Below are 27,320 nucleotides of genomic sequence, written 5' to 3'. Positions count from 1 at the left end.
TTTTGAAGGAATTTTATATCACATCCCTACATCCCCCTGCCCAGAAACACATACCTCATGCAGGTCTCAAGAGCTCAAGCATCCCCTATGCCCCTCTTAACAACAGACCAAAGGAAGAGAGGCTGCCCCAAAGGAAGCCTCCCTTCACATGGTAGATCTTGTTTAGGTTTAGCAGAAGTGTTTGAACACCAGCACCTGTGTACATTTTGTTTCTTTGCTTGTTTGGGGTTTTTTTTTTTGCCTCAGAGTCCTGCTTGATCTTCTCACATTTTTTTGAAATGACCCATCTGTTTAATTATGCAGAGGGATTTCTGACAGCTGTCAGGAGGGGCCACACCGACACAAGCTTCCATGGCAAAGAACAGAAACCAATCACAATGATCTAGCCAGGACTTCCTTTCACTTTAGTTAAGTTATGGAAAAAACAGTGCTTGCAACTATCCACAATCATAGCAGCAACTTTGAGAAGAGGTAAGCAGTCATTTGGAAGCATTTCATCAGCATTTCAAAGGAAGCTAAGGATCAGGATTTGTCAAGAGGCACTGTCCAGCAGCTGGACTCTTTTCCCCACAAGGTCCATCCCCAAGGTTACCAGCAGCTAGGGCTCTCTCCTTCTTAAGCAATTCTGCCACTCACTTTTGATCCACGCTCCTCCACGAGTCTATTGGTTCTCAATGAGCACCCTTTGTTTACAGGTGTTTGAATTTTGCCTGTACACCTTCTTTCCCTAAGGGCATGCCCAGCCTGTGGCACAGAGAGAAATCTCAGTTGGTATCATCCAGAAAGATTTAGAGAAAACCTAAGTGGTTCCTCTGAGGAAGAGGCAGCCTGTGTGTGAGTTCTCTGGAGTAGGCCTATGCCAGTGTCCTTGCTCTGGCAAATGCACATGAAAATATATGGAGTCTGATTAGTACTCAACATCCACAATAAGGCAGCTTATTTTACATGCAAATATTTATTCTTGGCTTTCAGTCTTCTAATGATGAAAACAATACCCTAAGATTAAATCTGGCAGGTGTTTGGAAGGTGTGAGAGAGACTATACCCCTTGAGGCAGTGAGACACAGCTGATTTGTGTCTTAATCTCCACATACTACACCAGTGTACCTTCAAATAGAAAGATGTCTTTCCTATTTAATGACAGAGGCCAAACCTAGAAATATCATAGAGCTGCTTGCTTTTTAGTGGAGTTAGAACAGTTTCCTGCAGGCCCTGATTTGTGGTAACTTTATGATGTTTTCTGTGCCAGTATGAAAACAATCTCACCAGCAGCCCCAATGGCTTGCCCTGAAAGGATACTCAGTGCTTACTAAAGAAATTGAGAACTGACAGAAGAGGTCTCCATCAGTATGGGGTACTGGCACCATGCTAGTAGTTAATAATTTGCTGAGATGCAGGTAGGTGGGTGCCTTGCCCCTGTGGAAGCTGATACTCTGTGGGGCAAACAGGCTGCTGCAACAGGGTGCATGCACATACACAGACAGAGCACTATGGACATTGTGGATGCTCATCAGGGTAAATCAGCTGGACAGCACCTCACAGACCTTCACAACAAATGTATTGGTAGATTTGACGTGACAGGTCCCCATGAGATTGCTGCGGCCAGTTTTCAAGAGCTGATGCATGCTCATTCTTGAGCTATTGTTGAGAACAGGAAATGGGAGCCTACATAAAATAATTGCCTGTCAAAAATGAGTCACTTAGAGAAGCACAGCATCAGCCATGTTAGGAGGGAAAAGGATTCATCAGAGACGTGTTATCCACTCATGGTGCCTCATTTGAAGTAGTCAGCATGGCTTCTTTAAGGTGCAAGAAGAAGGTTAAATGGGTAGCTAAAAATTATCTACTTGATGCAACTGGATTTCCAAGAGGTTTCTTAAAACTCTTTTATGAAAGAGAAAGGAAATAAGCATGTGCAGAAAATAAAACTGAATACAAAAATCAAAAAAGAAAATAGGATTAATGGTTATTTCTTAGTGCAATCTCTGTGGAATGGTGCTGAAACTTTTACTGTTTAAGATACTCAAATTTTATCACCTTGAGAAGAGGATGAGTGAGGAGATAACAAAATTTGCAGATAATACACAAATATCCAAGGCACTGAGAACAAGAACAACCATGATGACTTTTTCTTACTTTAAGGGGCCAAGCAACTGGACATTAAATTGATAGATGAAATTCAGTGTAGATAAATGTAAAGTGATGCACATGAGGAAAACTGATCTTTGCTTCACACAAAAATTATGAGCTCTGCATTATTGCCACTTGGGAACAAGACCATCATTTTATAGTACATAGGTCCACAAAAAGCATCATTCTACTGTTCTATAGCTGTTGAAGGAGAAAAACAACAAATATTTGGAATTATCAAGAAGAGAATAGAGAACAAAGCAAAAATCATCATGTTGTAGTATAAATCCATGTTTTGCCCATGCCTTGAATATTGTGTTCAGTTCTGTTCTCCTCATCTGCGAAAGGACATATATGATTCGTAGAAGACCCACAGGGATAAATGAAAGCAGGAAAGGCTTGAGGAAGAGTCTGAAACTGTTTATTATGGAAAAGAGACATCTTAGGTGTTTAGAGTAAAGGTCCAAGAAATTCTTTGCAATGTAAAGAAGGTGGCCAGAGACCAGTCACTTACTGTCACTTCCAACACCAGAACTAAGGACAAAAAAGCAAGAGCTGGGTTCAAAACCAGCAAAAGGAACAAGTTCTTCATGCAAGTGGATAGTACATGTGGAGTTCCTTCCTATTGTGGCTATGAAAAAATATATATGGATGTAAAAAAAAGCCAGGCAATTACTACATAAATAGACAAATGCCAGAAAAGCCCTATTAACACCCCAACAAACTAGAAAACCTCAGAAAATAACCTTCAGTGAGTGACCTGAGCAGTTGCAGCTATAAGAGGAATTATCCTGTTTGCAGTCTGAACAATATAACTTTTCTTTTGTTCTTGTGTTCTGCCCTTATCTCTCACAGAGAGCCACCTACAGCTGCCTTTCTAGCTTGAAATAAATGGTCTGTTGTTGATTATTCTGTGCTATGGGGGAGAAGAAAGTGGTACTAGTGATGCCCACATGCCAGAGACTACATCCAACTCTATCCAGGGCACTGTGATTCCTGAGCTTGATCAGATGCTTAGCACCTCAGCATGAGCAGTTGCATCTCTGTTTTTTGGCCTTCTCTGAAAACAGTTTAATTTTAAAGTCCATATTTTCTGCACATACAAGTGTATGTTTGTATATTGGTTCATTAGTAAGTTAAATACAGCACTATAAAAAGCCAACCATTGCTCATACCAGTTCTGTGAGATAAGGTCATTGTTGCCTACTCTAAGCAAAAGGGGTGCCTGAAGTGCTTCAGGAATACCAATGCAGTAGCATTTCTTTTGCCATGCAGTCACTATATTTTCTTCTGGTCTCCTGCTTCTGCTCTTTCTTTTAAGCCCTTTGCTAGTGGATAGATCCCTACTGGTGTATGAATGAGGCATCGACTTCCCTCTGTGATCTTCATGTTCTCTTGATTGTTTTGGACTCCTTACCTCTGCTTTCGGTATGCTAGATTTAATTGGCATTGGATCAGAATGAGAAAGACATAGGCTCAGTGTGGCAGATGGCAGCCCTGGATATGCCTCTGCTAGAATTGGACATGTTGCATCCCCAAAAAGGCTTTTCTAAGTATAGATAAGAGCTGTATCTTCTAATTTTTAAGGCATTAAATATTGGCACTAAACCCAAAGAAATTTTGGTGGTTTGGGGTATCATCTATATCTATTATCACTCAATTAGAATGATAAAAGAATGTTTGGGGAACAGCACAGCAAGTGATTCATTTTTAGATCTATCTAATGCATCAAGTGGTATTAGTCCAGAAAGTGTGCCATGCAAGTTCTGGTCTCTGATTACTCACAGGCTAGGTAGGAGAAAAAAAACAGTGAGCAAGCATGTCATATGCAATACACAGTACTGCCCATCTAGTATGCAATAATCATTCTCTCCACACCAAAGAGTGCAGCAGATCCAGACCCACTTCTCAGCCACAAGATCCCAGTGTCCTGTGTGGAGGACCTTGCATAAGGGACTGGCATAATTCTGTGCAGTATATGAGCAGTAGCTCATGTATCAGCCTCCAGATGACATACGTTTAGTAGGAGCCTTTAGACTTGGCAAGCTTTGCCTGGAGATTTTGGAGCTTTTAGCTTCAGATTTAGCCCAGCAGATTTACCACCAGGAATAAGAAACCGTTTTTACATCCCAAATTCCAGTACAGCAGAGACCAGTATCTAAAGGAGTAGTTATTGCTATCAAAGCTTTGTTGTTTACATCAGACATACCATTTTATTCTCACCCCATTTCAACTGCTCTTTGGATATAGTTAATGCTTTAAAAAGGAGCCAAAAGGGAGTCCTTTCTCTGCTTGAACAAAATCACTGCTTTTAGCTTGTGTTTTATTTCTGTTTTGTCTGCATTTCAGAAGAAGTCCAACACTTTAAATAGCAATTTGGAATCAGTGTTTCCTGCTGTATTTCTTCTTTCAGACAGGGCTGATGTATGTACGTTCTGAAAGGACAATCCTTTTTTTTCTCTCCAACTGAACATTAAACACTTCCAGAGCAGCAGAGCAGAGGGCCACTGGGAGGTGAGCAGAAACTGCCAGCTAGGAAATCTGGAGAAAGTGTGATGCAATCCTCTTCTCAGCTACACTGCCCGTTTATTGACAACTAGAAAATACTTCCATAAGGAAACTGTTTGTGGCATTCAGCCATATATCATGTATACCCTTATGGGAAATAATGGAAAAAATAATACAATATAAAGATCCTTTTAAAATTATAAAAGTCCATCTCAGTCACTAAAAAATATTGCCCTTTTCTATTCTGAATCTCTCCACTATTCAGAACAAATGCTTGACCACAGACCTATATTTTAACCATATGTCAGGTATTTCTTCTTTCCCCCATCTATATATACTCGTACAACACATCAATACGGGAAAACAGATACATATATAACTACACCCACAAACATCTTGTAGAAAAAGTGGCATGTTTTGTTATGTATGTTTTGGAAAGACATTCCCAAGTTCTGTATATACAAAAGCCAATGCCAATCAACATTACCCTTCCAGATATACACAGTAAAGCCAAAGTTGCAGCAACCCAATAATGGGATCCCAGCTCAGTCTGCCTGCTTCCAGTACAGGTCCCTATCCTCAGTGCAAGCCTGGGTCCCTCACCTCTTGAATGATGAGGTAGCAGGCCTTGATTTTTTAAATGTCCAATGCATTGTTACTGCTCTGTGCTTCAGCCTCTCCCATTCTTGAAAGCAGCATTTCTCACTGCTTTCCTTCCCCCACAAATGATTTATGGACATCATTGACACTGGAAAGACTCTGTTCCCTTCCCACACCCCACAGAGCTCTCACCTTTATCTCTGTTGATCCCAGTGGGATAAAGACTTTTTCATACTCGCGGCCAGATGTTTCTCTGCTTAGAGTAGGCTTCTCTATGGATGCGCGTGGTCTTCCTGCTGCATATTGAATTGATTCAGGCAAGGTCTTTGAGTGGGAGCTGGTGAATCTGAGGATGCTGCAGCTGCTGTTTGAAGCATCAGCTGGTAAATGTTTTCTCTCTGCAGGCACCAACCTCTGCTGCCAGCAGAAATTGTTCCCCCTTCATTACTAAGTCCAGTGCTGCACACACTTGGTATCAGGAGCTTTATGCACCTACTGCTCTGTGGAGATAGGAGGCATGGTGTTAGCAGTGTGGAGCATTTTCTTGGACATTTGAAACCCAGACAGACTACACAAGAGTTTAATGCTGTCTATTATTGCCTTTCTTGCAACTGCAGCCTGGCCTTTGAGATTGGTATTAAATTAGAAAAGGTTTCACAGCAACTAATTTCAGGCATCTGATTCACTCTCTGGCCCTGCCTCCCATCCCTTCTCTTTATTGGGCTCAGGAAATGCAGAGAATATGAGGCAAGGAGCCCACATCCCATGAAGTTGTACCCACAGCAACCCCAAGTGTCAACAGCTTCAGAATTGGTACTCCCAGACATTCATCCTCATCTCTCTCCTGGACCCTGGGCACCTCATTCCTCCTCCTTCTGGTATAGTGTGTGGGCTCCAGGACAGCCAGGATTAAAGGATTCTTAATTAAAGGATCCTTAGTAGTACCATAGAATTATATATTTGTTCTTAATATTTTTCAGGCTTATTTATTTTATGTTACTGTGTCACTGACATCTACAATTTATTATTCAGAGCTCACATTTCCTCCACACCAGGTTGTGCAAACAGTGGGCTGACTCAGTCTTTCCTTCTGCATCCTCCATTTCTCTAGCTAAAATATAGATTCCCCTACACTTCAGTTGGTTCTTAGCAGCAGCATAAATTAAGTAAAAATATTCTTTTAATTCTCCTTCTCTAAAATCTGCTGAACCTCCACCTCTTCAAGATGGCCACATGCTGTTCAGAATTGATCCCTAAATCAGGAACATCCTTCTTTCCCTCCCGCTCGAACACTTCTATGTTAATTTTTAACAAACTTTCTTCACACATTTTGGCCTTGAAGGAGCTGTATTTTCCACATTTCTGTTTTGCTTCCAACTTCTACCAAATTATGCTATTACAAAAATTGTTGCTTTCTTATTTCATTTAGACTGACTATCAAATGTTAGAAAGTAAGAGTAAAACACAGGACATCCTCTGAGAAAACAAATACTGGTAAAGGAGAGGAACTAGAAGAAAGAGCCATATAAAGATTCTTCCCAGGGCATGAGCCAGAGAGAATGACCTTTCTGTTTCTATTTGTGCAGTATTTTAGATTTCTCTGTGACAGAGCCATTTAAAACCCTAAAATTGCAGTGTCTCAACTCCAGGCAGTGTTTAAATCATTAAAAATCTTTCTCCCAAGCAGCTTGTGACCTAAAGAGGTAGCAAACTATGTCTAACTCAAATTCTTTAAACTCAACAAAACTATAGACTGGCACAAAACCAGGGCAGGCTAATCTTACATATACTTACACCTTTGGCTCCTTAGCTGCTTCTTGAAGAAATGTGTTCCTTAATGTTTAACTATACACCCAGGAGCTCACTATCCTTCTAGGTCTCTTAAATAATGCTAAGGATTGTTAAAGAAAGAAACACTCATATAGCTGGAACTTCATATTACCTTACTCTGCCAACCCAGCCAGACATTTGCTTTCCTAAGACCTCCAGAAGTATTTTTCTCTCTGATATTATTGTATGCCATTGTCCACAAGATGTCTTTAAATACTTAGATAGTACTGGTTTTTACTTCTCATAGAAAATTACTCTGGCTATAAGTTCTGCCTCTAAGTTCCTAACACACTGACATCAGGTAATACTTAATTCTTTTCTAGGTACTGTTCTTGATGAAATAGTGACCTGTTCAGTAAGGTCCCAGCTATGGCAACCCTAGCCAGTCATCTGCCTCTATTTAGGTGAAATGACTTATTGGCCATGCTGCATCCCATTCCACATGCTTCTTTAAAAAAAAAAATCTATTAAGGAATATTGCCTGTTGCCCAATGCACTGGCAGACAAGTTTTAAAATTAGATCATTTGATCTCTTTCTGTAGATAACTAAGGCGTATAAAATACTGGAAAAAAGCCATAACTTTTTTTTCAGAGGAATTAAGCTGAATGGATAACTAGATATGCATTGGCATTGGATTTCAGTGTTTGCAGTAGAACAGTAATTTCTAATGAACAGCTTGCATATGGCAGTTCCCAGGATCTGCTTTTCTCCACACCATGCCCTGTTAAAGGGAGCCCCTTGACCCATGACACAGAGAGATGTAACCACTACAATAGGGTTTCAGCCAGTGTGAAGCACAAAGAGTCTGTTCTCCCCCAAAGCACAATATTCTTTAACATTCTACCTACAAAAGTACACAAATAAAGAATATTTGGTATGCAAGCTCAGAGTTCACTGTGATAGAATCATCTTTTCATTGTTCTGTATTTGTTGAAAAAGCAAGAAGCAAAGCCATGGTTAAATAACTCAGGGAATGCTCTTTAATTTCTTATCTTCTAGTCTGCTAGAAGAGTTGTCTCCTATGGTTAGTTGCACATAACCTTAAGGAATATTCCCTACTGCTGTAGACCTTTCCATCTCAGGAGCTCAGAGCATCTTTCCATCTCAGGAGCTTGTTCTTTCAAACAAGAATATGCTGCCTATCACAGAACCTCTGTGGCTTTCAGCAGTCTAGGTATCCCTTGGAATGTAGGCAATCAGGCCAACATTATGGCATCCTCAAGACTGCACAAGGAGCTCAGAGGGCCTTTCACAGCTACTTTTACTTCTGTTCTCAAGTATCTTAAGAATTAATCCTGACGAAACTGATTTTTAATAAAGAAAAGAATGGCAATTTTTCAAGGCATTAAAAACTATATTACCACATTTTGTGTTCCTCTCCTGCCCTTTTCAGAGACAAAAGGGAAATATGAAAGAAAGTGATGGAAAAAGGAAAAAGGAGTTTAGAGCACACAATCATAAAAGAAAGCCAGAGGAATCATACATTTTTCACCTGAACTTTTAAACATGTAATAAATGTTACATTGACATTTTTACTTATTTAGTAAGAATTTTTGGCCAGTGTTTGACCAATTCACTTGTTCAACTCAGAAGCATTATCAATAGTACATGAGTTTAATTCTGTTCAGATTTATGTGTTTTTGCAGAAGGAAGCTGAAAGGGTCATGATTATTATGCTGCTATTTCAATCAAAATTTTTCTTGTTTTTTTTTGCAAAAAAGCAAATATGTGAGGTTAGTGAAAAACACAACAGCTTGGGAGTGGGGGAAGAAAAAAATCAAAAGGTAAAACTCTTGTTGTGACACATTTTTGAGTTGATTTCTCATGCTCACATGATGGGAAGAATATAGGATGTGCAGAAGCCAGAGGGAGAACTTCTTAGTAATTATTCTGAGGACAGCTGAGTAATATTGTCTGCACAACTCTGGTGAAACTCTTTGCATTCCAGACTCATGAAGATCACAAATGAAAAAGGTGAGTAGTTTCTCAATTCTGTTCTGTTCTTCTCTCAAAAGAGAGAATGCCAATATGATGCTGATGTTATTTCGTTTGATTCACATGGTTTCTATCACTGAGGTGGTTTGGTTCTGCAGAACAACAAAATGAAGAGTAAAGAAATGCACTTGCTGAAGAGGCGGATGAGGAGACAAAAACTTGTCTGCCTCATTTATTTATTTAAAGCTATAAAAACATTCAGAAGCACCTCTCTGCTCTGAATTCCATCTCATGAATTAAAATACCCAGTAATATGCAATACAGAAAGGACAGCTCATCACAATTCAGCACATAAATATTCAATACTTATCATGAGGAAAAAATAAGTTGAAGGCTGTTCATCTCTCAAGCCAGTCTTCCCTAAGAGCCTGAAGAAAAGACAAATTTTGGAGGTTAAAAAGGCAAACTAAAAAGAAAAATGCCCTGAAAATTGTGGCAACAGCATTGAAGTCAAGGATACCACAAAGAGTGAAGCTTTCAGAGGGCCTTGCTCAGCATGGCACTTGTGTACAGGCTTAGCAGAGAATGAGAGAATGATCATATGGAATATTCAGAGTTATTCATCCATCTAAGTGCCTAAAGAGTGGATCCTCCATGCATGCTTGGTCACAGTAAGGAACTTGAATTTAAGGTATCTGCTCTCCTCTTGGTCAGTGCAATGAAGAAAATAATTGCTAACGAGGATGAAACATAGATTTATAGCCTGTGTGTTCTACAGTGTCTACAATGTCTTTCATAGAGCAGAAAGTGCCTAAAAATGTAATTGACAAGAACTTCCTACTCTGGAGACAATACTTATCTTTTGATCCAACTCATCATTGATGAGAAAAAAAAATTATAATTGTGTTGGTTCTTTCTGCAACCCACAGCAGTGATATCTGTCACTAAAAGAAGTGGAGTTATTCTAGTTTATCAACATAAATGTAACAGCTGCCAGTTTTGATTAAACCAGATGATGATTTTTGTCTAGAAATGCTTGCTTCTAGGGGATAAATAGGAGCATTATGCATTGGAAGGCAGCTCTGGGTTAGTCAGATGACTTTTTGAGGAGCCATCTCTGAGATCATCCATCTTAGATGCTGGCACAGAGGTCATCAGCATGGCTGTTAATTTTTGGGTTTGCCCATATAGTTCTTGGTTTGAGTGCACACTTGGTTGGCTTCTCACTCAAATTAAGTCCAAGCAATTTTTTCATGTTGTCATTTTGCTAAATATCATGAAAAGTCACAGGTCTCTTCTCCATAGCAGGTAATTCAAACAGACCAGGACAAGAGCATTAAGTTAATTTGCATCTACTTTAACAAGACCTGTTACCTTCCACTGCCTTTTTGACAAACATTATCAAATGAGTGGAGAGGCATTTGTTTCAGAGCAGAGGAATACCATGCTCTGTGTCATCCTGTCTGACAAAGTTGCAGCGGGAGGTGTTCTCTGCTGGTGAAGCCTAAGCTATGTGAATGCTGTGCTCATGGAGGAAAGGCAGTGGTACAACATTCCTTCATGGTTTTTCCTTAAAGATAAGACAGCTTTCTATCAACACCAGAATTTACTGCATCCATGGCTTTAGACAGAAGCTCCTGAAGGAGTGGAATAAAGCTGAGCTCACAGGGGTTGTGCCAGTACCAAAATGTCAACTTCTCAAACTCCATCTGATCCTCACCCAAGCATCAGTGTTTGAAAGGCGATAGCATCTCTTTACTAGTGTAAATTTACATGTTCAGTTTCTGGTATAAGAAAACTACAATAAATTCTATACTACCCTTAGATGGCATAATCCCAATGGTAAATTTGTCCCAGTCTCTTTAATATTGTATTCCCTCCATTTAATTTCATTTTCTCTCAGCTATCTGTAGAAATTATTTCATCAATCCACTTTTATCTCTTATGATATTCAGGAAAATAAAGTAGGTCAGTGGTCAGATAAATTTCATTGAAAAATGAGAAATATGATCTTTCTCCCCCCTCCTTTCCTTTTCAGTCTCATTTTGGAACTGAATGTTACCAGATCCTGGAAGGATGCCAAAATTCAATATTGTGCTGATGGGAACATGAATAATGTATAAAGAGACACTTCAAACAGTGTATAAAATCTGAGGCACAAAATGTCTAACAAGGCTAAACCAAAGGCTTTGTAAAAGTTATAGCAGGACCAATTGTTCAAGTACTCTTAAGAATTCCATCCCAGTCATCTACAGATGCCAGTAAGTGACAGATTTCTTTGCAAGAAACTTGCTAAGACCTCAGTAAAACAAAGAATGATGTTAGAAACTCTGAATTTAGACTCTAAAAGAAAAAGGATATATTTTGGGTTGGTTCCTGGTTTAGTTTGGTTGGGGTTAATTTTTTTGATGGTTGCTGCTCAAAATTAAATCCATGATTTGTTGGGAGTCCCAAAACCAAGGGGACCTAAAAGGATAGGCAAAACCCCTGGGTGAAACTAGTTATTTTTACAAAGCTTTCCCCCTGCCCTTTTTATTTAATTGAGTATCAGAACTACACTCTACACTGAAGAAGAAACAGAGACTCTTCCTTCTACATGGCTCCTTATTCACTTCTACTGACAAACATGGCTAAATGACACTACCCCAGAGTTTTTTATGTGAAGCCTTTCAAAATTAAATGTTTGAATCTGTTCTGTTGTACATATGAATAGGTAATGGAGTATCTAGGTTTAAAATTCAGGATCTGGTTTAGAGAAATAATAGGGGTATCCCCCAAAATGCTTCTTTCTGTTTTCTTATTTCTGGGTTTTGCTGTTTAGTTGGTTGGTTTTTTCAAGTAGAGGTCAAAAATGCTTCAAATATTAAAATTATCGTGTTGGTGTTCTTCGGAAAAAATTATAGACTATGCAATAAAATTAATAGACTATGTAATCCATGAAACACTTTGGTGACATTCACACTTTGCCCTTTGGACTAATATTCCAGGACTAGAGCATTTCATCAGACTTCCTGAGACAAAATTGTGCATAGTTCCCTGTAAATTAGAGCCAGGGTGTGAGAAACTCAGAGGGCAGCACAGTGACTGTGGGTGTGAACTTGAGCCTGCTTCCCCCAGACCTCAGACTTACTTCCACAGGAGTGAATGAGAATGTATAGAGCAGGAGAGAGAGTAAGAAATGAAGAGGAAAAAAAAAAAAAGAGTGAGGGGTGACACACAGCTCCAGAACCTCAGTAATGAATCAATTGTAAGGCACTGGTCCTTTTCCCACTCACCCTCACTCTGCATATGTACACACATGCACTCAGAGCAGGGAAAATGATTTCAGGACTGGCCAAACTCATAGCTACATTAGGTAATTGCAACCTACTATCCAGATAAAGAGAAAAACAAGAAAAGCTGTGCTTTATTGGACTGTCTGAACATGTGATTTCCTGGGGCTACCCTTGCTGTGGCACAACATGTTGCAGCATCTCTGTCTGAAGGCTATGCCCAAAGGGAGAGTGTAGCCATATGAAAATAAATGCAAGTGATATCGTGAATATTGTGGCCCTTCACAAGATATCACTCGGAGGAAACAGACAGAAATAAAACTCAGCACTCTAAAAATGTGAGTTACAGAACATGTTGTGATGATGGAAGATAGAAACAAATTAAGAACCTGCGTAGCAATAACTGTGAACAATCCTCAAATGATTGTCCCGTCATATTCACAGAGCTGTCATTGAGGGTCAGGAGCTGTTTCCTTTATGAACAGTGCCACTCACTATTTCACTATTCAGCTGTTTTCAGTCATTGTAGGCTGAAACTTGGCATTCACATAATCAGCTCAAATGCAAATCTGTCTCTAAAAATGACTTAAATGGGTTAGGCCAAATTTAGTACTGGAGCAGTAAAAATAATAATTTAGGTATGGTTACATATTGTCTGAACAATAGAAATGTCATTTCTAACTAAATGAAAATTCAAAAGTTTTAAAATATAGCTGCCAAAAAAAGTGTAAAAAATGGATAAAACTATCCGCATCTCAATGCATGTTAATAATAATTAAAAAAAAAAAAAAAAAAAAAAAGAGGCAAGCACAAGTTTTTTCTTTACCCATGCAGCAAAAATCTACAAATTAAATCAGAATTAACATCACACTCTGATGTTTTTCTCCTGGAATGGAATGGCTAAAATCCACAAGATTATGGAGTAACTGAAGACATAAGGGGCCTCAGGGTGGCATCTGGTCCTGCCTCACTTTCAGCAGGGTCCACATTAAATGCAGGCAAGCACCCCCCATCAGAGAGTGCATTACTTATAAATTCAGGTCTTATTCAGTGTGACAAAAGTGAACCTAGGGCAAGAGAACAAGTGAAGACCAGCCTTTCAGCATTCTTGCTTTGTGACAAAGAGGTCAGCTCAAAAAGAAAAGGCTCTAAGCTCCTAAAGTTTCAGCATGTGGTTTTTGTAGCAACTTAGTCTGCTGCTGGTTTCCAAAACATCCAAGTTTGGGGTCTAAGCCTTCTCTCATTTACACCAAGGTAAATTTATATTTGACACAGTGCAGTGGTGAGTGTAACTAAATTTTGAGAGACCCAAATAAAATACAGTTGTTTCCTCTTCCCTTCATCTGAATACCAGGTAAGTCTTTATTCTCCACACTGCAGCTTTCACCAATGTGCTTTTGAAAAGCATTTGCACAGAATGGCAAAAGAAAGTTATTGTCAAGACTTCATGTACACTGCAGACCTCTTTTTCAGCCCTGTTTTCAATCCCTTTCTGGCTGAAAATAACAAGCTCCTGAAAATATTTACCAAATTGGGAATAGCATTTTATTGAGATCTTCCAAAAAAGCTAAATGTTGGAACAATTATTTATAGTAAATCAAACACTTCTTTTAACTGCCCACTTCTATGGCTGTTTCTCACCACATTTTCAAACATTTTGTAACACCAGAGAGAAAAAAAGAGTTGGGTTTGAGATTTCTTTTTCATTATTACAGTATGTTCTGAAAGCACAGAGTTCATGACCTGTCTCACCTCATAGCCATTGGATTCCCACTATGTTTTACTACTTAAAAAAAAAAAAAAAAAAAGAGAAAGGTCAGCAACATTGTCAAAAAATGTAAGTGGAAACAGCTAACATGTATGAGCAAATTCTAGGCTTCTCTGAATATGAAGATTTGTTTCTCCAGAGTACAGAGCCTGTGACAAATGACCACCATGATTAATTACTCATTTTCAGCCAAGCAAAAAATTTGAGTTATAATTTGTTAGAAAGGAATAGTCCCATAGAATACTTATTCATCTGTGAAAAGGCTCAGTTTGTCATCACTTGAAACAGCCAAACAGAAAAAAACCAAATAGATTTAAAGGCAAATAGATGTTCAAACTGGCATATTTTCCTTTTACCAGTGTCCCCCACATACATCAATAGGTGTCATATCTGATATACTGATGGCAGACTTATTGTTGTCATGTTTGTTAGTTTCCACAAGTAAGATTCCATCTTATTAAAATGCCAGTGTCAGTAAAAGTTATTCAGATTTAAAAAACCTTGCCTTGAGAGATAACCTTTTATTCAAGGTCAGAACTTGAGTGTTCATGTCATGCATTATTTTTCAAAAATTAAATTATATTTACATTGGCTCCAGGGTTCTTAATTTTGACTCACCCATACTTTTAAGAAATGGGTCCCACAATCATTTTCAGTAATATATTAATTACTCTGTTGTGTTTAGGGCAAATAGCTGCAGCAAGGCACAAGCTGGAAGAATCATTTCAGAGCTGGGGCAATAATTACCTTTCCATCACCTTCTGAAGATTAATGAGTTTTGCCAGTTCTGTTGAAAGAACCACAGAAACACAGAATACATATAAGGCAAATATCAAGTTCCTAATTCTAAATGGTCCAAATTCAATAATAAAAAGTCACATTGTTGCAGCATCTTCAGTAGAGTGCCATTTAGCCTAAAGGCTCTATGTCACCTCTTGAGTTTTTCTTTCCTCAAAATAAAAAGTCCTCTCCTTTAATAAGCAAATAGACTCTTCTTTGACCCCTAGCTATTATATTGGAAAGCGTTAAACAGGTATTTGAAAGAAGGAAACTAGCACTTTTGCCTTCTTTCTGGATCATTTTCCAGCTGACATTAATCCTAAGGCTATATTGTATAGGCTTGCATTCATTTCAGGATCACAGTCTCAATATTTATCCAGGCTGTGTCCCTTGGCTTTGATAATTTTATGCTACTTTGAGGCACATTCTATTTCTTCTGCTTGTCCCACAGAAACAAATATGAACAACACTCAGATAAATCCCCTTGACTTAAGTGGTTATGGGTGCTTATGTTTACGTTTGAGGCTGCAAATAAGGTTTAGTTCATGGATTCACAGAAGCTTGACTCATGTTTAGCAGCAATGTAAAAGGCAGTCATGTTTTCTTCAGAAAAGATCAGCATAGAAGAGATACATGTCTTGGAGATACAAATTATGTTTTTAAAAAATGTAAGCATTTGCTCAATATAAGCTTTAGCTGCTTTCCAAACTGATCACTTTAATCCATTTTAAAATCTCAGATTTAAAGAAGAAAAGCATTAGAAAAAAAATGGCCATGATCTTTATTTTTCGAGATAGTGTTTTAAAAAAGTATTTTGACATTTCTCATGAAAGGTTATACAAAGTTTTCCCTTGCATCTAGTTTTTCCTAGTTTACTGGAACAAATCCCAGCTATGGTTTACTAGACAAATCCCAGAACATTTCACAGCAGCTTTCTATTGGCATTATATCTCTGTTGATCAGTAGATTTTGTAGTTTGCCTTGTCAAGAAATGATTGAAAATTAGGTTGCAATCCCAGCTTCTGCTTCATGTCTGTATTTCTTTTCATGTGAAATACATATGAAGGGTTGGATATTTTTCTATGAGTGGGAGCTAACAGCAACACCTCTAGACAAGTGTGAGAGTGGGATTGGAAGTTGCCAGTTCTGTGATATCCTCACTATATCTATATATGAAATTCTTCATGCTGATGCACTGAAATGATTTGATTGTCTGTGAAGGAACAAACTCAAAACTCATCACTTCCCATGTCACAAACTGTCTGCAACTTCACTGACAGCACTTCAACAGAGGAGCACAGCCCATGTTAAAATAAACTTTACCTCCACGCTACAGTGGCAGAAGATTTAGGATGACTGTAGTGTACCAGGACCATGCAACACTGTGGGTCTCATCACAGCAAGCACCGCCCTAGACTTTCTGCAGACGGATGTGTCCTGCCAGTGTCAAGAAGTGGAAAGGCTTTATGCAATGCCCAGGAATGGCTAAATGAGAGATAGAAATTCCACCTTCTAATTTCTTCTAGAAATTCTGCTTCAAAGTTTCCACACATTTGGATAATTATAGTGGACACAGAGGTTAATTTTGTCTATTATTCATTAATATGTCAACAGTCCACTTAGAATAATCTCAGTTCAGTTTGGTTCATGTTTACATTTTGTTCAACCCAGGCAGAAGTTTAGAGCAGTTAGAGCCACATGTGACATTTTAAGCTGTCCTCCAGGTAAAATAAATTACAAAAGCAGATGCTATAATAAGTAAACTAAACACATACAGGTTTTGATTTTCACTTGTCTCAAATAAAAAAGTCACTTTCTGTTACATCAATTTCATCATTCATTGAGGTACTTCTGAAGATTTACACATGTATGACTAGGAACAAAATCCATTCTCTGATTTTTCACATCAATTAATGAAATGTTGATAAAAGAAATAGCTTATCTATTCCACTGGTTCCCCAGATTACCTTTCCATAAATGCTAAGTATCCCATTTATTTTATCACTAACTCTAAAATATATGCACAAGGCTCTGGAGGATAGAGATTCCTCACAGTATGTTATCTCCACAGAGTTTAATGCTCTCTTATGTGTTTTCCTTGCTCAGATAATATGTTTGCATCCCTTTCATCTCAAGCAACACACAGGAAAGACATTTTTCTTTAATTCCACTGATAAAGAACCCAAATCCGCTTAATTTTCTTGCAACATAGCTATGTTTAATGAGCTAGTACATCCCCATTTCCAGAATCCATCAGAAAGTCTACCCAAATTGGCCTTGCTCCATTACTCTGTATTTCAATTAAATTAATTGAAAAACTAACTGTTTATGAGCTGTTAGGTCTGACTCCACCTAGACTTCACAGGAGAGCACTGATCCCTTTCATGACCCTTCAATTTCCTCAGACAATTCCTCTGCATCTTTGCCTTAGTCACTCACAGGCCAGTGTCTGAGACAGGGTAAATATGGGGCCTTATCAGCTGCGTGAGCATTTTTGAGGATGGGGGATAGTTATTCAGTTAATGCAATAAGCTATCAAAAAAACCCAAACTATTGACCAATACTTTGTTTTAAAATAAATATTTTTATTGAACAGGTTTAGACAAGCTTGTCCCTTTGACAGTTTAAAAGTGATCTTTTATTGAAAAGTTAATATAAGTTAATATCACAAAAAAGGAATTCATCTTATTTAAGGCATTTTTTAGTTCACTTGTTTTATTATTGATGATTCTTTACCTTTTTAGTAGTTGATGAGGTAGGGGAAACACACAGCTGAACAGTTTTACTCTTCTGGCTTTTATGAGAAAGACAACACTGAACTTATAGGATCAGGTTTCTACTTGGTCCCATTTGATGTATCTCATATTCTTAGTAAGACTTTTCCCACCATTAGTAGTGAGGAACTTTTTAAAAAGTGAAAATGGAATTAAAAATCCAAAACCAACCCCAACCACAAACCAAACCCAAAAACTAAACAATTCCACTATGAGACATTTGAAACAGAGAAGCATCACCCAGAGAGGGAACAGAAAAGGAATCAGGGTTTTATTTCCATATTCAGAATGAGGAACAGTATGTTTTCTTGACATACTGGGACCAAATAATTGTATTTGCTGCAAGCCAATATTGCCCTCTGTGCTATGGGATACCTCTAGGGAAGATGCAGTCATGGGAGCCTCGGGAACCAGCCTGTCTCTAGGAGACAGGTAATGGTCCTCAGATGTAGATCCTGTCACAATGAAGTCTCAAGAGATGAGTTCTCCTTTAAGAAAAACAATAGATTCTTTCTTTTTCAAGATGCATTTACCAAAGTCAATATCATCTGCCTTTATGTAGAAAAAAGTCCAATATAGAGTCATGTAAATACCAAAATTTAAAGATAAAACAGTTAAGATCTAAGCTCCCATTCACCAGTATTTGGATTTAAACCCATTACTTGAAATTTAATCACCCAGAGGTCCTGTTCACTGTGTTATGCTCCCTTTCAGATGAGGAGAATGTGACTTGTCTCATGCTTGATAAGTCCTAAAATACACTCTTCAGCTGGTCATGCCTGAACTTTTAGGATATTTTGTTTTCATTTTACTCCTCAGTTAGCCAGTATACTGTAAACATTTCATAATCTCTGCATGTATTTGGGTCCCCAATATGTTGCTTATGCCAATGAAGAAAGAACAATACTGCCTGAACCTCTATTGCTAAAACAAACCTTATGCACAGCCTGTGGATAATGGTGGAAGGAGGACTCTCTGAGTGGATGAGTAACCAGGATAATGGGAGGAATGCCAGAGCTAGAGTGAATGTCTGTAGGCCACACCTAACATTTGGTACTCCTTCTAACTCAATTCAGAATAATTCCTGCTGGAAATTTCTCCATGAAAAGCTTCCAGGAACACATCCTTTTAAATGAGAATATGCTTGATCTTACACATATGCTTATCTACAATCTCTTCCATGGCTTTCCCAACCTCAGGCATAGTGCCTACTGAGCAACAGTAAATAAGGACAGCAGAGTTTCAGAGGGCAGCCAAACCACTTTTACCTGTAGGCAAAGCACCTCTCATTCAGGTATCTGTGCTAAAAGACTCATAATACAACTTCAAGGACATGAGTTTCCATTCCCAAATGTTCTGCAACTATTTCTTGTTATTTAAGTCACCACTAAGATCCACTCAGGAGTTACTTGCTGTTCTCAAATTGTTGCCCAATGAAATGAAACCACCTGCCATTCTCCTGAAATGTTTATCTTATCCATTCTTCTCCCTCAAAAAGTTTTGTCTACTTCAGCACACCCATCACTCAAATTTCTAATCAGAACTAAATTAAATTTTTGAATAGAGAGAGAAAATATAGTCAAGCTGAATGGCAAATGCAGAATTCCTTCAAGAATCCATAAGTAAAATAGAGATGCATGAAGTCACTGAGTGGTGTAAAGAACTAGACATTGGGATGTCAAAGGCATAATGAGATGCAGAGTAGAAATCTGTTGAACATGACCCTGAAATCTTTGCTTTGCTGAACTCTTATGATGTTATGCAAAAATGCTTCAGCAGAAGTCATGTAAACAATACAGATAAGCAGAGGGAAAAGTCAGAAATGTGAAAATCTGCAACATCAAAATCTAAACTTTAAGTTGTTCTATCACCACTATGAAGAAAAAAGTATTTGCAGAAATCCACTCCCCTCAAACTGCCACTCCAACAGAAGACCAGATCTGTCATTACTCTGGAAGTGATGTAGGCATGTCACAGCCTTTCAAAGTTAGGTGAGATATATTTCACATGCTTGAGATGGAATATGTTATATTTGAGACAGGAACGGACACAGTCTTTTGTGGTAAGGACACTTAGGAAAATCAAAAGTAATGAAGAATGTAAGTGCTCTGACTGTGGTTGACACATCATCAGAAGCTCTGACAGAGACAGTTAATTGTTTTGCCATGTACTGATTTATACCTACAGGGGTTACTTGGAAGTACCTGTGAAATACTTTCTTCCACGCTGATCGGTTAGTTAAAAGCTAAATGAACAGTTCTTAATACATCTGTGATCCTCATTTCCTGGCTATGCAAGAGTAATAAACATTCATCAAAAAAAAAAAAAAAAAAAAAAAAAACAAAAAAAAAAAAAAACCCTGCGTAATAAATGTAGGTATTGAGGCTTTTTAACCCACATGCACGACAAGCTTCATTTCACACAAAATATTCAAACCAGCAAAGAGAAAAAGAATGTGAAAAGGCCCTTCCCACCCTTCTGTTCAATAGCCAGGTGTAATCACAAATAAATTTCAGGAAAACTAAACATTATTTCAGGTTCTGTCTTTTTGAGTGCTTTAGAGCAAAATTACCTAATCTACACTATTAATACCAATAAACAAACTTCAACCAAATAACTCTCTAAAAATAACTAGATATACAGAAAAGACTGAAAATCAGCTATGTTCTGCATCACAAGATGAGGCATACATTTTGCTTCTTCATGAAATATCTGTTTTTTTCAGGAACATTCAAGACTATAGAAGCTCCCTCAAGACTATAGAATCCTCCTCCTACCTTGCTACAGGAACACAATTAGTGCTTGACACCTGGGGCCAAAGCCTTGTTGCTTTCATTATATATAATACATAATTCTCTAGGACTTACAGGCCAGATTGTCCTTTCAGTATCTCTGCTGAAATTTTATGACAAGTCAATTGTCTTTTCTTCAGATGTATAGATTAACTAGGTCATAACCTACCCCAGTGGGAGCATTGAAAAGATCAGCACTAGCAACATTATTTTAGCCTGCACAATTGAAATGTACCCTTGCTTTTTCCTTGTAAATTTAGGGAGAATTGTGTCATAATGAAAGCAAAAGTAACAGCAAGCACACATGATATTGCTAGTTTTTTTTTCATTTATTTTGTTTCACTCTTTCACGGTAATATTTCTTATACTAAAGAAAAGAAGATTTCTATAGGCTTTCTGGTATGAATATTCCCTGGTTTGGGCAAAACTACGATGTTTCCTGTAGATCTACATTCTGTAAATTCAGCTCGCTTGTATGAATACAGAAAAGCGTTACCAAGTTGTTCTTTACGTGAATTATAAAATTTGAAACCTTTAAAGTTACAAATCTCTTTGAGAACAATTAGTGTCATGCTGTTCATTTGACTAACATAACTGAATGTTGCAAGATTAACATTCAAAATAAAAGCGGAGGTATGATTTGTGTCATGTATACCAAAAGAATAATAATCAAGTCATCCATGTAAAATGCTATGAATTATATTTAATAAGCAATGGCTTACAATCTCAGTGCCTAAGTGTCGTATAATTATAGAATTCAAGCTCTAGTTCTGAATAGGAGCTTTATTTCCTGTCTACTTTTAGGACTTAACACCTACTGATCACTGTTAAATCACCATTCTACAACTTTAGAGCAAAGTTCAGTGTTATTTATGAAAATATTCTTTGCTACTTTTGACAATTATAAAAATTCAAAAGACAACATAAGTGTAACTGAAGAGAAAATGTATCAGCATGCTGACCCAGGCCCTTGGGTCCAGAGCATAGAGGAGCTCAAAGAACTGTACAGTTCACTTTTGTGATGTATAGATATATACATCAACTAGGTCATAACCTACCCCAGTGGGAGAATTGAAAAGACCAGCACTAGCAACATTATTTTAGCCTGCACAATTGAAAGGTGCTGCTTTTAGCCTAGGAAGGGTTTAGCTCCTATAACACACAAAAAACCACCCGGCTGTTCACACCTGTGCTGATTAGCAACAGTACCTTTTGCATTTAAGAAGTGCTCTAAGAAATGCTATTGACTCTACACTAAAGACCCTTTTATAGAGAAGCTGCAGAAGAGCTGGCAGAAACCAGGTGGCTCTTCTTCTGGCAACACAAGGATTCCTACAACAGAGTCCTAAATATTTTTTTTTGTGTTCCTTTATATTCCCATGTGCCATTAAACCTTGAATTTGACCTTGAGTTTTTAGCAGATCTTGTATTACCCTGATACTGATAGCAATGAATCTTAAAGGTCATTCACAATTAATTGGGGTAAACTGACCCTAAAAGTAGACCCTAACAACTATTGGATGAGTGCTCTATGTTAACTTATTGTCTCTCCACAGTGATGATAAGTCTAGTGTAGAGTAAAAGACTGCTTGCAGGTCATGGAGGAAGAGAAACGACAAAACAAAAAAACAGGTCAAAAATTTGGGTTAATCTCTCTTGACAGCATACACAAAAGACACTGTGATAATTTCAATTTATTAAATGCTAAGTTAATCTTTTAATAATGTAGGGCAAAACACCTACCAAACTGCACAAGTATGTAAGTATGTGGGGAGTGCTGGTCTAAGAAAACTCTGCTTAGGAAAGAAAGAATTCAATCAGTGTTTCATTCTCCTGACTGATAGACTGTGCTTTCATGCAGATTACTGCAAATCATTTTAATATTAATTCCAAATGTGATTATGATTGCTTGCTTTGTTCCAGTGTTCCAGACCAGTCAGGAATTTCCCCAACTGACACTGGCATTGTGTATTCTGTATAATGAAAAGGCAGCCCTGCTCCCCAGCAGCCTGAGGAAATGCTGGGAAGCAGCAGGTGCATCCTCAAGAAACAGGGGAAAACATTGAGGTAATTGAAATTGTATAATGCCTGTAAAATAGTTTGGGTTGTGTGATGGTGGCTCCTTTTGATTGACTAACCCAGCTCATGGAATGGATGGACTAACTCTACTTCATGGATGCCCTATCTCTATGTGGAGGAGGCAATCTGCTCACCTTTCCCCCTGATTACTTCTTTGAGCTGTTTTCATATTGCCAGGACTCTGATTTTGGGACTTGCAATGGGCAATGCAGATAACAGGCAGGAGCATCTTTCTCCTTGATGAAAAAACCTTTGCACAGAGTTGCAAAAATGCTGGCATCAAGTTTGTTTTTGAACAGATACAATTTTAAATTACCAAGGCTAAAAACTTCTCAAACATTTATCGTCCTAGCTGAAAAATAGACAGGAGGAGCCAGAGGTTATTGGTTCATTCTAATGTTCCCTTCCTACAAACAAGTTTTTGCATGCATGTAGTGTACTTTTAATGTAGTATATAACAAAATAAATTTTCAATCCCCTGTCCAATATGCTTTGGCATTATTTCTCATAGGCTAGTGCTCTCCCAGTGACTCCAAATACTGCTTTGAAGGCTAGAAGATAATATAAGCTATTTTTTGAATTTGCCTTAAAAAATACACACATAATTTGCTGTGGATTTTCAATTAAACAACAAATAATGTTCAAAAAATAAGATTCGAAGTATGAAACAACTGTACACACATATCTCACTGGAGCTAGGGTCAAGCAGCTATGGGATGGTCTCCATCTGAAAAAAATAAGTTTAAAAAATAAGTAATTTCAGCTATTTGAGGGAAATAGGAAATACTGCACTGCTCTTCCCTTCCAGGCAAATCATTTGGGAAATTTTTTTTATTAGCTTCTATGTGGTTTTGTCCACAAATAATACACACAATTTTTTGCAGTTACTTGCAGTTGTCTTGTATCAACAAATCAGAAGTGAAGGCAAATAATATGGCTGAATAGATCCTGCTTCTTTTCAAACATCTGAGAAGTCAAGCACAGAACATCTAAAAGAAAGTGTGTGACATCTGCCCCTGAGCACTGTTCATAACCTCCGGGTGTGACCATCACAGGCTTCCTGCAATATGTCACAACTGACCCAGGAGAAATTCACATTCTGTCTCCTCTAGTTTCAAGTGTTTCACCAGATGTCAGTTAAAAAATACATATATTTATAAAGTGGTTAGTGTAATTAATGCCTCAAAAATAATAATAAAATTTTAAAAAATTAATCAGGAATGACAGTAAGAACTGGAGTAAGTTAAACTAGGAGTTACTTTAATTTTTTGGGGGTTTTTTTTTTTTGTTTGTTTGGTTTTTTTTTTGTTTTTTAGTGGAAAAGCTTGTTCATCTGAAAACATGCATTCCCTTTACCTTTGAATCACCAGATTTCATAGCTGTGTATTATTTTACCCAGGCAAATGTTCCCAGCAATGTGTATGTCTGCTATAATTAATTTTGAAAGACGAGCAGACATGCAAATTGCTATTCACTCTCAGTGGATTATCTAGACCCAGACTTGCTACACAATGAAAAGGAAAGCTGTCTCTGATTGTACCAAATGTCAAATAAGCTGGATGACTCTAATACACAATGCAGATTCACTGTGTTTGATGTAGGCTGGTAAGGAATTAAAACATATATTTCCTCAGTGAGGATATTTTCTCATGGTTCATTCTCAATGCTGCTCTTTTCCTCCACATTTGTTATCAAATCATCATTAACTATACCAGAGCCTCCACCATTAATCAAATCAGAATTTCTACTGCCATAGGAAACAAGCAAACAAACAAAGTATATGAGGCTAAGATTAGGAAAAATTTAAAAAAAAAAAAAAGCAACCACTCAGCCCTCTGAGACCAGTGGCCAGACTTGGAGTGATGGTCTCACAACTTTCCCAGCTATTAAATAAGAAGAAATAATATGAATTCCAAATTAAGCAATAAAGACTCAGGAAACCTTGGCATTTAGTATAATATACTGTGAAGCATATATAGAAAATGCATATCAGTTCTTGTTTTTATTAATGTAATAAATTAGCTAATTAAAAATAGTGAAATAAGCTATTATTTGTAGCTTAAAAATGGACTTTCAGGCTAGAGCTACTGTTTTGACTGGAACTTGTTCTGCTATCAGGGTGTAAGTTAAGATAGCAATGACCATTCTGTTACTCTGTGCCTGAGAAATTGTAAAGGAAAGTTACTGGGGAAAACCTGAAACCTATGCAAAACAGCTCATATTTTACGCTCAAAATCCTTTCAATTCTTATCCTTTTTATCTGGTGTTCAGATTGTGCTTATAACAAGCAAGGGCCTTCTCTCTGATTTTGTTTTGTTGGATCTCTACACTGGGAACTGCAGGCCTGTGTTTGGAACCCAGAGATGCTACAGTATTTCAGAGAAGTACACCAAGTACTTTAGGTTGTCTTTTGAATTGCTGTTGGACCTTGAGCCTGCTGAGGGCTGAGATATATTAGCTTGGCTACACATCTCCTGGGTGCCCAGCCAGCCTGGGATGGAACATATTCAAGTGGATATACTAAAACTGATGGCAGTATTGATGTACCAAAGCATGCCCTGACAAGGACCAGATAAAGGTTATTATCTTATGCACAAACACTTTACCAAACCAAGTGTATGCTTTAAAATTTTAGGAGGTTATTATCTTATGCACAAACACTTTACCAAACCAAGTGTATGCTTTAAAATTTTAGGAGGAGAGGAGAGGAGAGGAGAGGAGAGGAGAGGAGAGGAGAGGAGAGGAGAGGAGAGGAGAGGAGAGGAGAGGAGAGGAGAGGAGAGGAGAGGAGAGGAGAGGAGAGGAGAGGAGAGGAGAGGAGAGGAGAGGAGAGGAGAGGAGAGGAGAGGAGAGGAGAGGAGAGGAGAGGAGAGGAGAGGAGAGGAGAGGAGAGGAGAGGAGAGGAGAGGAGAGGAGAGGAGAGGAAGCAGGGAAAAAGAAAAGGAAAATAAAAAAGGAGATGGGAAAGGTAGAAGGAGAATGGAGGGAAAAAAATGAGAAATAAGAAGGGAGAAGGGGGAAAGGAGAAAAAAACACAGCTCAAATACACTCTTTGTAATTCCTCACAATTATTTACATTCACCACAGTTTAATGATAAGTGCACAACATCATGTAGAAAGTTATACAAGTGAGGTGGGAGCAGAGCCTGCCAGCAGTGCTCAGTAGTCAGTGCAAACACAGAGTTACAAATTCATTTGGGCAGCCAGTAAACCAGACCATTAGGGAAGCTGCCTTTTGCAACCACTCCACTTCTGGGAACATAAAAATCCATATGAACTAAAAATAAAATAAATGCTTCATTAAAGCCCCAAAAGCTTTTTTTTTCAGCAAGAGGAATCTGTAGGATAGGTAGGGATACATAACTAGGCAAAGTAGTTTGCTGTGAGAGATTGAGCCTGCCATTGTACAACTGGTTTTTTAACACATAGAGCAAATTAAGATTACATTGATAGCTGCCACGGAACACCTCCAGAAGCTTTTCATCCAAGAACATATTTCTTGTTTTCCGGGATTTGGCCTCACCTACAACACATTTTGCTACGAGTTATTTGAAAACTGTGAATGTGATGATAGCCCAATCACTCAAAACTTTAGCAATGAAAATATGGCAAAAAAAAGAGCTGTTGTATAAAGAAGATAGCTAAATAGATTGGTTTAGTTTGACAGAAATAGAAAATATGACTCAGATAGGGAAAAGAGTTCTTTGCCCTTTAAAAAATCAGTCCTGTTCTTCCTCTCTCTCTTACACAGGAGTCTTTCAGGAAGAGCCTGGTGATGCTGCATTATTGATGTGATACAGGTCTCCAGTGGAAACAGATGTGATATGTTTGGTTTCCTCTGATAGCCTGGGCTGAACACAAAGCAAATTACTGAGTGTCAGAAGACTTGGGTTCAAAGCACATATTTAAAAGAAGTTCTTAAATAATAAATCTTACATTTCATGCCTGTTGCATAACCAAAAGTTATATATGTACTAAAAAAAATGTGTCCCAAATGATTTCGCTGAGACAAACTGCAAATGACATTAAAATGCATATGTGCAGCTTTAGGATTTGTTTGGTCTCAAACCAGGCACTGATGGTTGGAGTGAAAGATGCAAAATAGCATGGTCTGGGTGAACACAGAATTGCAGAATTGTTGAGGCTGGAATACATACAATTTAATTGAATATGCATAACCTCTCTGACAATTTTCCCAATCTGTGTTGGAACTCTTATTTTTAAAAACATCATTTGACAAATATTTTCATTATTGTCCTTTGTTTTCTGCCAAGCTGTTTTATCCACAGTCTTCCACGCAAGAGGTCATGAAGAGGTAGAAGAAAACTGGTTTGGCTGAGGCTAGGTAAAACTCCAGCTTCAAGAGAACTCTAAGGCTACTGTACAAGACCCCAGGTTTTCAGCCTATCTACCCCAGCAAACACTCCTACGTACATTCAGGAGCAACCTCAAGCCACAGGATGAGTTTTCTGTATTTACTGAAAAACCTGCCCGAGATTTGCTTTTCTAGATCATGGTGAATCTCTAATAGGACTTGACTAAAGCAATCAGCAGCAATCTCCTCCCAAGAGTAAGTGCAGCAGTGTGACAGGACACGTTAGATTATGTCTCACTAAGGTGATAGCTTCAATTTAATCACTTTTCAGAAAGTAGCTCAAAAGAACATTTTTTCCAATTCTCTGCTGAAACTGAGGGATTCAGGCTGACACCATTGATGGATCTCAGCTGCCACTTTCTTCTTTTACCTCTTGCTTCATCTTTTCACCTGCTTCCTGACTTTCTCCCTAAGTATTCTGGCAAACTTAAGGGGGAAAAAACCCCGAAGGTGAGGTGGCTGAAGATGAGGCTGACA

The 27,320-nt window shown here is 38.1% G+C and overlaps 2 long non-coding RNA genes across 4 annotated transcripts in view; both read right to left on the bottom strand.

Annotated features, from left to right (window-relative positions):
* The window catches only part of LOC137474902 (uncharacterized), a 61,219-nt gene extending 43,808 nt beyond the window's left edge, over positions 1-17,411 (bottom strand). Inside the window, exons 1-4 of one of the 3 annotated variants that reach the window (XR_010999554.1) lie at positions 16,147-17,411; positions 14,791-14,830; positions 8,901-9,155; positions 2,537-5,737 (exon numbers count right to left, since the gene is read on the bottom strand). This is a non-coding gene — a long non-coding RNA (uncharacterized lncRNA). Of the gene's footprint in view, positions 1-2,536; positions 5,738-8,900; positions 11,353-14,790; positions 14,831-16,146 lie in introns of those variants that run through there. The other 2 variants (XR_010999553.1, XR_010999552.1) reach the window with 2 other exon arrangements.
* A 3,726-nt stretch (positions 17,412-21,137) lies between these two features.
* LOC137474972 (uncharacterized) lies at positions 21,138-27,286 on the bottom strand. The gene is made up of 2 exons (XR_010999602.1): positions 26,216-27,286; positions 21,138-22,704 (listed from the first exon to the last, which is right to left on the bottom strand). It is a non-coding gene; the product is annotated as an uncharacterized lncRNA (long non-coding RNA).
* Positions 27,287-27,320: the final 34 nt, after the last annotated feature.

The sequence above is a fragment of the Anomalospiza imberbis genome, chromosome 1 (genome assembly GCF_031753505.1).
Source record: "Anomalospiza imberbis isolate Cuckoo-Finch-1a 21T00152 chromosome 1, ASM3175350v1, whole genome shotgun sequence".
In the NCBI taxonomy this organism is placed as follows: Eukaryota; Metazoa; Chordata; class Aves; order Passeriformes; family Viduidae; genus Anomalospiza; species Anomalospiza imberbis.
This window is presented reverse-complemented; position numbering and strand designations above follow the sequence as displayed.